General features: G+C 42.4%; 1 long non-coding RNA gene across 1 annotated transcript; it reads right to left on the bottom strand.

The window, feature by feature from the left end:
- Positions 1-391: 391 nt before the first annotated feature.
- On the bottom strand, positions 392-7,368 carry LOC123646093. Its single transcript, XR_006737793.1, has 3 exons — positions 7,326-7,368; positions 7,113-7,227; positions 392-428 (listed from the first exon to the last, which is right to left on the bottom strand). It is a non-coding gene; the product is annotated as an uncharacterized LOC123646093 (long non-coding RNA).
- Between the last annotated feature and the right edge of the window lie 8,878 nt (positions 7,369-16,246).

Genomic DNA, 16,246 nt, shown 5'->3' on the forward strand with positions numbered 1-16,246 from the left:
AAGGAAGGGGGCGTTTCCACGCCTCCCTAAATGTGTTCAGGGAATGCACTAAACCAGTCGCGGGCAGTCAGTGTTGTAAATGCCCATTAAACAACTCGTCATATATTTTATTTATAAGTTGAGAACCACAAAAAAATGTCTTTGGCTTTAAAAAAAGAAGTTCAAATAATCCCTTGTACTAAAATAGATTTCTTATCAAAGGGCCATCCAACCTTATCTTGGTTGTTAAGATAAAAATTAACCTGTGGGGAAGAAAGCCACCCCAGAATGCTGTACGAGGCTCCGTCCCCACCTCTTTCTTCCGGTTTATGGCACTGCTGCCTGGCCTTCCAGGCCCTGGGTGTGACTCACCTTTCTGTGGAAGTGCAGCCCCTGCGTGAAGCACAGAGAATGGGAATCTGACATATGAGTAACCGGCTGGGACAATCCTAGAAATGACATTTGCAGGCTGGTTAGAATTACGCACGGGCCTCTGAGGGTGTGGCTGGCGGGGAAGCAGGGGGAGGTGAGGTCCCAGGCCCCAAGGCCCCAGCTGGGGCTATTTTTAGCCTCCACTAAACTTAGCTCACTCCACCCTCTTGACTAACCCAGATCTTAAATACCATTTTTCCCCTACAGGTCAAAAGACTTCTGCAAGGAGGAGCGTAGATTAAGCTGCTAACAACAGGCATTTAGGGTTTTACAACCTAGATGATTAACCCGTCCCTGCCAGCACCTCCTCAGCAGGACAGTGCCGGGCAGAGGTCTCGGGAACCCTGGCCGCGTGGTGGTCAGTCTCGGCTTCTCAGCACAACCCCTGTGTGCCAGAGCCCCCGGGACCACATGGAGCCAGCAAGGAAGCCTCCTAGCTTGTCACTATTTTTGGCCTCTGAACGTTTTCCAAAATAATTACGAAAAGGAGATCTCAAACACTCACACAACACACAAAACGTCCTTCTCGGGGAAGCCAGCGCTAGAAAAAACGCTAAGTACAATTATGACACAGGGTTTTGCAACCCGCAGTGCAGCCAGCGGTTCGTATCTGGCCGGTTCCAGGAAGCAGCCGGTGTCGTCAGTGCAGCACCCCCAGCGCAGCACGGTGCAGGGTGCCCGCCACGCCCTGGAGGAGCTGGAATGCGGGGACAGCAGGTTCCCGGGAGCGGGTTCCAAAGCCAATGTTTAACCACCTCACGTGAGAAGGAGCCAGGATCAGAGGCACCTCAGGTTTGCAAACACACCCTCCCCGGCATGGAGGCCGAGCGGAGAACATGTGAAGCTTTCTCAGCCAAGCGGAAGGAAAGTCACATCAGTTACACGGCCCCTTGGCCACTACTAAGCCTCGCCTGCCACTGCCGTCACAGGAAGCAATCGAAAGTACCAACAAAAGGAGGTTTCTATAAAGCCTGTTCTTGGAAGGAAAGAACTGGAGCGCAGGGCTTTGGAGGGGAGGAGGCTGGGGGTTCCTCCTCCATGCTCTGCAAGAACAGGTTAACTGATCTTGCACTAACTGAGCCGTCACGGAAATTGTTCAGAAGAAAGAAAACCAAGTGTTCTCTTCCTTAGCTGCTGCATTTAGGAAACGGCTACGCTATTCAGGAAAAGCTCACTCGTGTGGCCTGAGCATCTATTGCAGCAGCGAAGGGCGCACTGCGCCCGAGTGGTAGACAGCAGGGCTCCCATTTCTCTAGTGTGGGCATGGAAATGTCGTGCGGAGCCCAGCATGAGCGTAACTAGACGTTTACCATCTTCTGAGAAAACAAAATGACAAATAACTAACACGAATTAAGTGCTGACTAATGCTTCATTAGACACACAATGCTTACAGCATCGGGAGAACAGGGCCCTTCCCGGCTGAGCGTGTTTACTCAGTTGGTGGCAACAGGGATTTGGAAAACTGTGCAACAATTGACTGGTTTCCTGGAGACCACAGGCTACACCTGGGGTGTCGGGGCCACCGTGTGTGCAGCGGCAAAGACGTGTCTAATAGCCTAGAGACACAGGAGCACGGGCAGGCCCGACACTACCCCGCACGGCTGTCTGCTGGAGTTAAAAACCTAGTGGAGCAGGAGTCTCCTGCACCCTCTACTGCCCCTAACCCCGCCAAGGGCCTTCGTCCTCCCCACACATCTCCAGGCCGGTGACACTAAGAGCTCCCTGCTCTCTGGTAGGAGGCTGGGGCTGCTGGGGGCGGCGTGGGACAAGTCCTCTCCCTCAGGGAAGCCCGATGACAAGGGAGAGGAAGAGACTGAGTTCTGGGAGCACCTCAGACTGCAGGTCCACTGGCCCCTGAAACCGGCTAAGCCCTGGAGTCTCTCTCTTAGCTCAAGCTCCATCAGTGTTAACTGTCCCCTAAAGAGCTTTGACACGGGCCTTGGCGCCTTCTCCATCCCCTGTCTCCACATCACCCGCTTCCCTGACAGTGGCTACTACGTCTGCCCCAGTTGCTGGCCCAGGTCCTTGCTGGTGGGGCTGCAGCTGGAGCAGCCACAGCCCCTCTCAAAAGCCCTGTGCCTGGTGCTCTGCGGCAGACGCCGGCAGCTGCGGGCCGGAGAGAGGCAGAATCTGAGGCACGTGCCGGGAGGCAGCCCTCGGATCCCACCCAGCCCAGACGCACACGGTAATTTGACAAGCATCACGCTACTGGCTATTAGACAATGGTCTCCCTCTCTGCATTAAATCTACAGAAAGCCAAGTAAGGTTTAAGAGGTCTATTCTCAGCCAGTGACGACCTCCAGGACCCTCTAAAACTGCACGAACAAAAGTGAGGTGGTGCATGAACCAGGGAGGGGGTAAAGCCTCCAGGTGAGAAATTCTCCCCTCTGTTCCTGCCACAAAGAACCTCGGTCGTGACATTCACTAAGGGATCAAGGGACTGCCAGAGAAATGGGTCAACAAATGGATGTCTGAGACCTGCAGGCTGGGTCAAGTTCCGTCCCAGCATGTGGAATACGGTGTGGATGGGAACTCGGGACATGTGTCATCCCCATTTACAAGAGGGTCCCTCGGTCACTGGGCAGCTGTGTGCTGAGGGGGATGCAACAGCACAGAGGCCATCGGCTGCCTCCTTCTGTGGAGCCGCATCTGGCCTCGAGAGGAGTGGACGTGACCCAGATCTGCACTCGGCACCGGCACAGGTGCTGGGCGGGACTCTGGGTGGTCTCACTGAGCAGTGGGGCAGATGCCTTAAGGCAAGCGGGGGGCGTCCTGGGGAAAGGATGGCCGATTCAGTCAAGTTGGCTCTCAGTGGCTGCTTTGATTTTGGAGGCCAGGACAGGAGCCCTCCCTTCTCCTGAGGAGGTCCCTGTCCTCCAATCGTAGTACCCCGCCTCCCTGGCCACAGCGAGGGCATACGATCTAGGCCCATCAGAGGCCTCTTCTGGGAGTTTCTGAGTTGGGAGTAAAGAGAGGCCCCTCCTTCCCTGGTGGCGAGGCATGTGTCTGGGAGCTGCCGTCAGCTGGAGCTGGTCTACAGGGACAGACACAAAGAATGCGGCTACCCACCAGATACCACATGTGGTGAGAAGTGGAAAGCGTCCCTGCAGCCCTGTGACCCTGGCTCCCTGACCCTGAGGATGCCACTCCCCTGTCCTTCCACAGCTCAGGGCCAGGAGTCAATGAAGTTTCCTTTCTCCTGAGCTACTTTGGTTGAGTTTCTTCTACTCACAATGCAGAGTCTACACACATCCGGCATTTCAGACTGCGCTCCACTGACAAGATCGAAATTCTGTTAAGGAAACGCAGAATGAACTCAGTAACAAGTATCACCGTAACTTTCCACTGTGTGTGGGAATATGCGCGTCATATCTTTGTAGCTCTGAAAATTCTTAGTAAAAAAGCAACTGTATACTCGATATTTGGCTCATAAGATGGAGTGCTACAAAACAGAACTGACATTTTCAACAACAAACTAGAATATATAAAGATAAAATTACAATATGGTAGAAGAGTGTTCACACATGAACCAATCTCACATTGAAACCCCTATTCCTAAAAAAAAAAAAAAAAGGGAAAGAAAGAAAAAAAGCAAAAGAGGTTTCTCTGTTTCACTCACTGGCTTTAAGACAATGTTAATCACGTACACATTAAGAAGCCAAAACACATTCAGTTATGTCTGAAGCACATTATTTTGAAGCTCTGTTTGACTCTCCCATCTTTGTGTGATGAGAGTTATGTCACAAAGTTAATCATTCCCAGGTTGTTTGCAGCAAGGGTAACGAAAACTTCTTGCGCAAGTGACCATTAATCAGCTGCGTTACATTGCGAAACGCACTCTGAACCACGTGTCGCAGGATCAGAGTACACGGCTGAGCACAGGCCAGTGTCTGGGCCTCCCACTGACCTTTCCAGGGCAGAACCGGGACCATGTGATGCGTGCTTCTTGCCAACAGTTACTTATTGCCAATGAGTAAGCTGGACGATATGGAACAACACAAATTTCAGTTCCTTTAGAGTTCTAAAAGGAAGACTCTTTGAAGTCCCTGGTTTCTGGCACGATGTTTGGCTGGCTTGCATGTATTAGTCTTCATCATTATATAAACTCTCCATTAAAATCGCAATCAAATATTTTACTCAAGTGGTTCCTGGCATTTGTGTTAGAAACAATAGACATAGCCCCACAATAAGATTATTTGATATGTAAGAAAAGCAAAAAGCTAAAGAGGCTAGGAGCCAAAGACATACATATTATATATCCAATCTCAATCCATCACGTTTGATGTTCTTGAGCAACAACGTGAGCAAGAAACTATTACTTAATCTTGCCAGTATTACCCAAAGAGAACACTTGTGAAATACTTAAGACAAACATGCTATAATTATTACATGAATAAAGAGCTTGTGTAGCATAAACAGTTTTTGTAACATCAACATGAATTCTGTTGGAGCAGACTAATAATTAGCGGTGGTAACAATGGCCACTGTGTCTGAGAAGCTCGGAGAGGTAGCAGCGCCGCGGGAGTGAGCTGACTCACACAGGTCTCACTCCACGGCCTCAAAGTGGCTCAGTGGAGTGGGGCTGTTTTCGATAGCACCTTAACCTACAGATTCCTCTGAAACTTAATTAACTAGAATATATCTGCATCCCTAACATATATTGGAAATAATAATAATCAAATTTCATCTTGGTTATTTTTGTTTTTCTCTTTTTTTTGAGAAAAAGACTTTTGGATTTCATTACTAGCAAACTCTTACTGTACTTTAAAACCTGTCCAAAGTCTGAAAGTTCACATTAATAAATGGTTTTGTCATCAGAATCTAAATGTCCAACAACAGAACGTGAATTTACCAGCATGAAAGTAAAGTTTTCCTAAAATAGAAAATAGTGCTGGGATTTTAATAATTAAGCTTTGATTTCTACTACTAGACTGCTGCATTTATGCATCGATTTGCTGTGTTTCAGTCACTGAGGGCTGAATGAACACAAACCCCTCACAGACTACCCAGCCTCATGGCCAAACAGGGGACCTCAGCTAAAACAATGCATTTCTCTTCCCTGACCCTGTACTCAGAGCACATGTTTAAAAGACAACACAGCAACAAATTCTATCCTTCCTTGACTAAACTAAACTTGACATTTGGGAAGTGAGGAATATTAAATATTTTGAGCTATAATAATAATAATTCAATAAATGTCACTTTTGATGTACCAGAAGTCAGAAAGCTACTCTGCACACCTTATTTACAAATAACAGCCCATGGTATACACGGCTGCATTAGAATCAACTGGGGGAAGTGATGTCAGTGAACATAGTGCAGTGAGAACCTCCAAAAATCCACTCCTCCATGTAAGCAATGAGAACACTGGCAAAGATTGTTTAAAAAAAAACTGTCAAAACTTTTCCAGAACCCTAGAAATTAGCCAAAGGCTTGCAAAAATCTGAGCAGCATTTATTCAAGAAAAATGGCTGAATCTCAGTAAGAACAGCGAGTTTGATGGCATTTTAACTTGCCCTATTCCACCCCTCTTCCCACAGCCATGCACACATTGAAAACCAACCGCCTTAGAATCACCACAGCCATGAAAACCAGCAGCCACTGGAAGAGAATGAATGTGTTTGTAGCTTCCTCTGAGCCCTGTTCCTAGAAACCTGTCATTATGGGATGTGCCTGGCAGTTCTCTGATGATTTAACAATGGGGACAACCCCCACTCACAGGGCTTGTCTTTATTCCACCCAACTCAGGACCTTACTCTCTGGGAACAATCCTCCTGCAGGGTGTTTAGGGAAGACAATCAGTGGCAACTATTTAGCATCGAAGCTGCCTGAGGTGGTGAAAACAGCTGGGGCAAGTAGGAAGCTGACCAGAAAACTGAAAATGAGAACGTCATGTCCATAGGAGCTACAAAAAGCTCTGACATGTCCCTAGGAATCTAGAAGGCTGCGCTCCTGTGCAGGGCTGTACCAGGCTCAGGAAGCGCCTGAGAGGGCCCTCGCTCCCACCGACTCCACAGGGCAGCAGTGAAGCACAAGGCAGAGCCGGCAGCTGCCTGCCGCAGCATGGCAAGGGTGTCCCGCACGCACGCACAGCCCCTCAGCAAGGGTTGGACACTTACTGGTTCAAGGCATGCAAGGAAATTTCAGTCCAATTGCTAGCTGACAATTAAGATATCCAGGCAGAGACTTCAGTAACCACATATAACAAAGCATACAAAATTAGTTTTAAAAAGTCAATATATAAACAAGTAGCAACAACAACAAACAACAGCCATGAACCTAGGTGGGGAGTGGGAATGTCATTTCCACAGTTGCCACATTATGTTATTTAAAATGTCCATTATTTTACAAAACATTACAAGACATACAAAGAAACAAGAGAGTATGACTCATAAAAGAAAAGAAACACTCAACAGAAGCTGTCTCTGAGAATGTCCACATGTTGGACTTACCAAAAATTATTCTGAATCAGCTATTTTAAATATGTTCAATAAAGAATGAAAATGATATCCCACCAAACAAGAAACATCAATAGAGAGAAGTTCAATAAAGAAAAGTCATAAAAATTTAAAATTTTTGTAAAAAGACCAGAGAATAATTCTAAAATTGAAAATACAGTAACTGTAATGAAAAATTCAGTAGATGGTTTCGAAGGCAGATCTGAGACAGCAAAGGAAAAAGCAGTAAGCTTGAAGACTCACCAAAAGAAACTGTCACATATGAAGAGTAGGAAACAATAAGTTCACAGGAAAATAAACAGCCGTGAGGGACCTGTGTGCTGCCATTAAGTACACTAACATACACGCCACGGGGCTCCTGAGGGAGAGAAGAGAGAGAAAAGAATATTCAGGAAAGAATATTTCAAAAGATAATGGCAAAAAAGTTCCCAAATTTGACAAAAGACATGAATCTACACATCCAAGAGGCTCAACAAAACAGGGTCAGCTCAAAGAGATCCACACTGAGACATATCGTTCGAATTGTCAGAAGACAAAGACAGAGAGAATTTTGAAAGCAGCCAGAGGGAAGTGACTCACGCACAAGGGATTCTCGACACAGTTAACAAATACTTTTTCATCAGAAACCACGGAGGCCAAAAGGCAGTGAAATGACATATTCAGTGCTGGAGGAAAAAGAACCAGCAAAATATCCTCCAAAAAATGAAGGAAAAATTAAGACATTCCAAGATAAACAAAAACTGAGAGTTTGTCACTAGCAGGCCTGCCCTGGAAAAAGTACTGAAGGGAATCCTTCAGGTTGAAATGAAAGGAAAGTTACTCAAATCCACATAAAAAAAGAGCACTGGCAAAGGTAACTACATACATAAAAGACAGTGTAAGTATATTTTTCATTTGTAACTTCTTTTTTTCAAACCAAAATTAAAAAACAACCTCATAGAGCAAAATAAAGCTGTTCTGATGGACTCATAATGCATACAGATTTAATTTGTATGACAGTAATATTATAGCACAGAGGAAGGGGAAGTATAATAAAAAGCTACATAGAAGCAGAGATGTTGTATGCTGCTGAAATTAAGTTGGTTTTATCCAACATAGATTTTATAAGTCAAGATAGTAATTGTAATTCTCATATAGAAAACAACTAGAAAAATGGCAGATATAAATCCTACCTCATCAATAAATTACATTAAATATAAACAGCAAAACACTCTAATCAAAAGGTAAAATGGGCAGAATGAATTAATAAAGTGACTCAATACAGGAGATACACTTTAGATTCAAAGACAAAAATAGGTTGAATATAGAAAACATATACTATGTAAAAAGTAACCAAAAGAAGGCTGGAGTGGCTATACTAATATTAGACAAAATAGATTTTAGGATATAATGGTTACCAGAGAAAAAGTAGCTTATTTCATTAATGATAAAAGGGTTAATCTATCAAGAAGACATAATAATTATAAACACAAATGCATCTAACAGCAAAGCCCCAAAATACATGAAGCAAAAATTCACAGAATTAAAGGGAGAAATAATAGACTTTTATTTTTGAATAATAAACAAGTCAAAAATAATAGTTGCCTACTTCAATAACTCAATTTTAAAAATTGATAGAACTATACAGAAGGTCAACAGGGAAATATCAATAAAAGAATGAAATAATACTGTACACCAACCAGACCTAACCGACATTTACTGAACATTCCAACAACACCAGAATACACTTTCCTCCCAAGTGCATGTGGAACCTTCTCCAAGATAGACCATATGTTAGGTCATAAAACAAGTCTCAATATAATGAAAAAGACTTAAGTCATACAAAGTATGTTCGCCAACTACAATGGAATGAAATTTGAAATCAATAAAAAGAGGAAATTTAAGAAATACACAAGTATGTGAATTAAAGTATATAATTCTAAAGTAACAAAGGGTCAAAGGAAAGAATATCACAAGGGACATTTAAAAATACTTTGAGATGAATGAAAACAAAACCACATGTGTTGGAGGTTCGGTAATTTACTAGGAGGACTCCTAGGACTCAGCATATAGTCATACTCATGGCTATGATTTATTACAGCAAAGGGAGACCAAGTAGAAGCAGCAAAGGAAAAAGACCCAGAGGTGAAGATTCGGGGAGACCAGCCGCAAGAGTCCCAGGGTCCTCTTCCAGGGGAGTCACACAGGATACATTTAATTTCCCCAGCAATGAATTACAGCAACACGTGTGAATTGTGGCCAATGTCTCATTAGAGCTGAAAACCCAGGGTTTTGCTGGGGCAGCCATGTAGGCATATTCCTCCTGGCAAATACCCAAATTCCATATTCCTAAAAGGAAGGCGCAGGTTTAGCGTAAACTATATTGTTTGTACAGTTAAGGTGTAATGCTTACCAGGTCTGGGATTGGTGGGAATCTCCCAAAATCTAAGTTCCCAAAGGCCAGCCAGGGGCCAGCCCTGCAATCAGTCCTCCCTGGGGATGGCCATCCAGGCCTGTTATGGTAACTCTTTCTACCAACAACCAAAATTGGTAGGATGCTACTAAAGCAGTGCTTAGAAGGAAATGTTTAGCTCAAAATGCCTGTGTTAAACGGAATAAAGATCTCAAATCAATAACCTAACATTCCATATTGAGAAATTAGAAAAATAAGGGTAAACTAAACCTAAAACAAGCAGAATGAAGGGTATGGTAAAGGTCAGAATGGAAAAAAATGAAATAGAGAATAAGAAACACTATAAACAAAATTGATGACAAAAAATTGGTTCTTTGAAAAGATCAACAAAATTGATAACCTAGCGAGACTGACCACGAAAAAGAGAGAAGAGTGAAAACTGAACTCAAGAGCGGAAGCGGAATCGATTCCTCGCCGGAAGCGGAAGTGCCGTCCCTCCCGCCCCCAGGGCGCCCCCGGCGGGTGGCCGCTGGGACAGGCGCTGCGACGCCGGCCTGTCACGTTCCCGGGGCCTTTCCGAGCCGGTACCCCAGGCCCCTCTGGTGCCGAGGAGTCGGGGAGGAGGCCGGGCTGGGTTCCTTACGGGGCTCACGAGTCACGACCGCACATTCTTCTCTAGACGGCCTCGTCCAAAAGATCAACAAAAATGAAGTGTACCTGGGATCGTCAATTAAATCCTTTTCAAATTTACTGTATATGTGTATATAAGATAGTATTCCGTGAATACTTGCCAAACGTACAAAGCATTCACCCACACCTGTGCATGAGCTGTATTCGTGACAGCAACAGAGCTCAGCTAAATGCAGCTGCAAGTAGGTTACTGGAGGGTGTTTGAGACAAAATTTCTTCTAGTCAGTTTTTCTCTTAATGTAAGTGCTTGTTTGACTGTACCTGTTACTTTTGTTAAAGTTTGTATGTTGCATTAAAAAAAAAAAGAATGGAAGGGGGAACACTTTCTCGAACTTATAGAGATAAAAAGGATTATGAAGGAATACTATTGAACTGTGTGTGAACAAATTAGATAACAAATGAAATAGAAAAAATCCTTAAACAGCCACAAAGTATTGAAATTGAGTAAAAAAGAAATCAAAAATCTGAATAGAGCTATAACAAGTAAAGAGACAGACTTAGCAATCAAAACAGTTCCAACAAAGAAAAGCTCAGGTCCATAATTTCACTGATGAATTCTACCAAATGTTTAAGGTAGAATTGGCAGCAATCCTACACAACTCTTCTAAAACCGGATGAGAAAGGAATACTTCCTAAATCCTTCTGTGAAGTCATTATTATGCTGAGACCCAAATTAGTTAAAGACATCACAAGAAAACTACAGACCAATATTTCTTATAAACATAGACCCCAAAATCCTGAACAAAATGCTATCAAGCTACACCCAGCAACATAAAAAGGAGGATACATCATGACCAAGGGATTCATCCCAGGAAAGCAAATTGGTTTAATATCTTAAAATTAATCAATGTAGTAGACATACCAATAGAATAATAAAAAAAACACATATAATCATCTCAATAGGTGCAGAAAAGGCATTTTTACAAACCCAACACCCATTCATGATTTAAAAAAAAAAAAAAACACTCAACAAACTAAGGCTAGAAGGGAACTTTCTCAACCTGCTAAAGGCATCTATGAAAAACTCCTCAACTAACATTGTAACAGTGAAAGACTGAATGGTTTCCCCTAAGCTTAGGAAGCAGACAAGATTCCACTCTTGCCATTTCTGTCAACATTACACTGGAGGTTTTATCCAGGCAAATAACAAAAGAGAAAGAAATAAAGGTAACCAGATTAGAAAGGAAGAAGTAAAACTTTCAGATGACAGGATCTTGTACATAGAAAATCCTAAGGAAACCACTAAAAAACCTATTGAACTAGTAAAGTAGTTTGGACAAAAGGACACTACTCCTGCTCAGCATCAAGATATAAACATCAATTGTAGGTCTATGAACTAACAAAGAATAATCCAAAAATGAAACTAAGAAAACAATTCCATTTCTAGTAGCATCAAAAAGAATAAAATACTCAGGAATGACTTTAACAAAATCAGTTGAAAATATACACTGGCAACTACAAAACAGAGTTGAAAAAAAATTAAAGAAGAACTTCAGGAAGCAGGACAAAAAAAGAACTAAATGGAAAAAACATCTTAGGTTCATAGGTTGGAAGATAATATTATTAAGAGGGCAGCAGTCTCCAAATTGATCTACAGATTCAACAATGCCTTTTGAAATTCTAGGTGCCTTTTTGGGGTGCAGAAATCAACCAGCTGATGCTACAATTCCTGTGGGGAAATGCAAGGGAAGCAGAATAGCCAAGACAATCTTGAGAAAGGTGACAGACTTACATTTTCTAATTTCAGAACTTGCTACAAAGCTACAGTAATCAAGACAGTGTGGCACTGGCATAAGGATAGACAAAAGATCAGTGCAATAAAATTGAGAGTTTAGAAATAAACCATTATATTTATGGTTAATTGATTTTTGACAAGAGTATTAAGACAATCCAATGGGGGAAAAATAGTCTTTTCAACACGTGCTGGGACAACTGGATATCAACATGTGAAAGAATGAAGTTGGACCTCTACCTCATGCCATATACAAAAATTAACCTAAAACTGATCAAAAACCTAAATGTAAAAGTTAAAACTATAAAACCCTTAGATGAGAACATAAGTTTTCATCACCTGAAATTAGGCATTGGTCTCTTAGATACTCAAAGTACAAGCAACAAAGAAAACAATAAATAAACTGGACCTCACCGAAATTAAAAACCTTCATGCTTCTGGAGTAGCGAAGCAGGCCACTTTCTGGTCTGAGACCCTCAGTGGCCTTGGGCAGAGCTTCTCCAGCAGCCCCTTGGTGTGTATTTCACATCAACTAGACAAAGTCCGCCCTGGAGGGGCAGAGTAACCAGAGTAGCCACTTCCTGGGCTGAGATGCCCAGTGGCCCCAGGAAGTGCACATCCCCCAGTCTGGTGGTGGCTTATCTTCCCCTCTGGCAGGGCAGACAACACCCTTGGAGGAAGGGAGAAATGAGAGAAGACGTTTTCCTGGCTGGGACTTGTGGCAGTCTCAGCCAACATCCCTCCCCCAGCCCGTCACGACAGACTCAGCCCTTGAAGGGAGGGAGAAAGAAGAAAAGTCGCTTTTCCTGTGTGACTGGCTTGAATCTGTGGGACCTTGGAACTAAGCAAAAGGGACAGATTGCTGACTTGGTACAGCAGGTTGGTTTTGATCATCTGATAAGATCATAACACAAGGGCTTGCGCTTGGTGCCCAGACTGTTACAGCTTTGGGGCTTGTGGTCTGGGAAGGAAAATCTTGACCAGAGTCCTTAGCAATTGGACCAATTGACACCCCCCATCAGGAGCTGCTTTGCAAGAGTGGCAAAAAAGCCCTGAATAACATATTAGCAGCTCTCCCCTAACTGCAGACCAAGCCAACTCTGAAGTATACACTGTTAGGCTCGCCAGTACCTGTTGCTCTTCTCACCCCACCTAAAGTGGTAACAGGGCTCAAGCAACCCTTGGGAGTGACATGACATTCCCCAAAGACTGGGGCATCTGTATATCCCATTTGGGGGTTCAGGGCTCAATACAAAGGTATTGGAATGCCTTGATAACTGACTCCTCCATGCAAACTACAAGCAACAAAAGAGAGGGTAACCTCATAGCCCAACACAGTGTCTTCCACCTCAAACTAGTGGTTGGCAGTAGAGTCACACACACACACGAGTGATCCAACTTCTGGGAGTCTAAGTAAGGGACCCAAACTCACTAACCTCCTTAAGCAGGAGATGAAGACAACAGGTCAGAGATTACCCAACAGGCTAAAACACCTCTAAGACAGTACAGGACCAGAGCAGAGCACATCTCCCCTGCATTGTCAAGGAATGTCTCTTCAGGGACCTGGAATTAAGCCCACAAACTGGTCCCAGCACCCCCAGTGCTTGACAAAGTAGCCTGATGAGAAACAATCAGCAAAAGAACACAGGAAACATGAAAGATCAGAGAGAAAACTCACCTCCAAAAGAAAATATTTGATCTCCATCAATACATACTAGCTTACACGATATGATTAAACTGACAGAGGAAGAATTCCGAATATGGATTGTAAGAAAACTCAATGGAATTGAAGAGAAAATAGAATCCCAACATAAAGAAACCACAAGAACATTTCAGGAAATGAATGAAAAATTCTCTAAAGAAATTGAAATACTATGGAAAAACCAAACAGAAATCTTGGCAATGAAGGAGGCATTCAAGGAGCTTCAAACACAGTGGAAAGCCTCAAGAATAGAATGGATCATGCAGAGGAAAGAATCTGAAAGTTTGAAGATAATATATGTGTGCTCAACAAATCAGATGAAGAAAAAGAACACAGAAACAAGAGACAAGACTGAAACACACAAGAAATGTGGGATTACATAAAGAAGCCAAATATAAGAATCATTGGCATCCCAGAGGGAGAAGAAGAAAATACACAAGGGCTGGAAAACTTATTTCATGGAATACTGGAGGAAAATACACCTGGCCCGTCCAGAAATCTTGACATTCGGATACAAGAAGCACACAGAACTCCTGGGAGACTCAATGTGAAAAGGCAATCACCCTGTTATGTAGTTATTAGGCTGACCAAAGTAAACACAAAAGAAGCAATTCTCTGAGCAGAGAGGTGAAAGCAACAAATAAACTACAAAGGAAAACCTATCAGACTAACTGCAGATTTCTCACCTGAAACTTTACAAGCCAGAAGGGATTGGGTGCCTATCCTTAATCTTCTAAAACAGAATAATGTCCAACCTAGAATTCTTTATCTAGCAAAATTAAGTTTCATCTATGAGGGAGAAATAAAGTCCTTCCCAGACAAGCAATCACTGATGGAATTTGTAAAGACCAGACTGGCCCTACAGGAAGTACTCAGACCTGCATTACACACTGAACAGCACCATAGACACTCTTCAAAGTAAAATCATTCAAGAGTTAAAGACTAGTACTTGGACTTCATGATGGCTCAAGGAGCAAAACAAAACAACAGGATTTCACCCAACAGTATGAATGGAAATCTACCTCAAATTTCAATCCTCTCAATAAATGTGAATGGCTTAAACTGGCCTCAGGAGAGACATAGACTGGCAGAGTGGATAAAAATCCACAAGCCTAGTATCTGCTGTCTACAGGAAATGCATCTAACCCACAAAGATGCCTTCAGGCTCAAGGTCAAGGGATGGAAAACAATCATCCAGGCAAATGGAAGTCAAAAGAAAGCAGGGGTAGCTATACTATATTCAGATAACATAAGCTTTAAAATAGCAAAAGTAAAAAAAGACAAAGATGGCCACTTTATAATGGTAAAAGGGAAGATCCAAAAAGAATAACTAAGAATTCTTAATATTGATGCACCCAACTCAGGAGCACCCAGTTACATAAAGCAAACCTTGTCTGATCTAAATAGTATGATAAACAATAACGCCATAGTAGCAGGGGACTTCAACACCCCGCTGACTGAACTAGACAGATCTTCCAAACAGAAAATTAGCAAAGAAATAATAGATTTAAACAGAGCTCTAGAAAAAAAGGGTCTGACAGATATCTACAGAACATTCCACCCAAAGAAAGCCGAATATACATTCTTCTCATCAGCCCATGGAACTTTCTCCAAAATTGGTCATATACTAGGCCACAAATCAGACCTCAACACATTCAAAAAACTAGAAATTATACCATGTATCTTCTACAATCATAGTGGTATAAAATTAGAGTTCAATTCCAACAGAAATACCACCTCATAAAGTCATGGAAATTAAACAATCTATTGTTGAATAACTATTGGGTCAAGGAGGAAATACAGAGGGAAATCAAGAGTTTCTTCGAACTAAATGATAATGGAGACACTAGTTATCAAAACCTGTGGGATACAGCAAAAGCATACCTGAGAGGAAAACTAATAGCATTAAACTCTCACGTCCAAAAAACAGAAAGCTCCAAAATTGACAATTTAATAAAAAGTCTCAAGGAATTGGAAAAGGAAGAGCAAATCAATTCCAAACCTAGTAGAAGAAAACAAATAACTAAGATCAAAGCAGAACTAAATGAAATTGAGAATAAGAGAACTATACAGAAGATCAACAAAACCAAAAGCTGATTTTTAAAAACATAAACAAAATTGACACCCCTCTTGCGAGACTGACAAGAATTTGAAGGGAAAGGACTCTAATAAACTCAATTAGAAATGAAAAAGGAGAAGTCATAACAGACACCATGGAAATACAAAACATTATTTTCGATTACAATAAAAACCTATATGCCCAAAAACTACATAATGAGGAGAAAATGGACAAATTCCTAGAAACATACAACCTCCCTAAGTTCATCCAGGAGGTAACAGAATTTCTGAATAAACCAATCTCAAGCTCAGAAATTGGAGCAGCAATTAAAAACCTCCCAGTACGGAAAAGTCCTGGACCAGATGGCTACACTTCAGAGTTTTACCAAACATACAAAGAAGAACTCATACCTATACTACAGAAATTATTCCACAACATTGAGAAAGATGGTATCCTTCCTAACTCATTCTATGAAGCCAATATCACCTTGATACCAAAGCCAGGAAAGGATACAACAAAAAAGAAAACTACAGACCAATATCCCTCATGAACATAGATGCAAAAATCCTCAATACAATTTTAGCAAATTGAATTCAGCAGCATATCAAACAAATAATTCACCATGACCAGGTGGGCTTTATTCCAGGGACACAAGGCTGGTTCAACATACATAAATCTACAAATGCAATTTGCCTCATAAATAAAAGCAAGAACAAAGACCATCTCTCAATAGATGCAGAAAAAGCATTTGACAAAGTCCAGCACACCTTTATGATAAAAACTCTTAACAAAATAGGCATAG

This window comes from Lemur catta, chromosome 10 (genome assembly GCF_020740605.2).
Source record: "Lemur catta isolate mLemCat1 chromosome 10, mLemCat1.pri, whole genome shotgun sequence".
NCBI lineage: Eukaryota > Metazoa > Chordata > Mammalia > Primates > Lemuridae > Lemur > Lemur catta.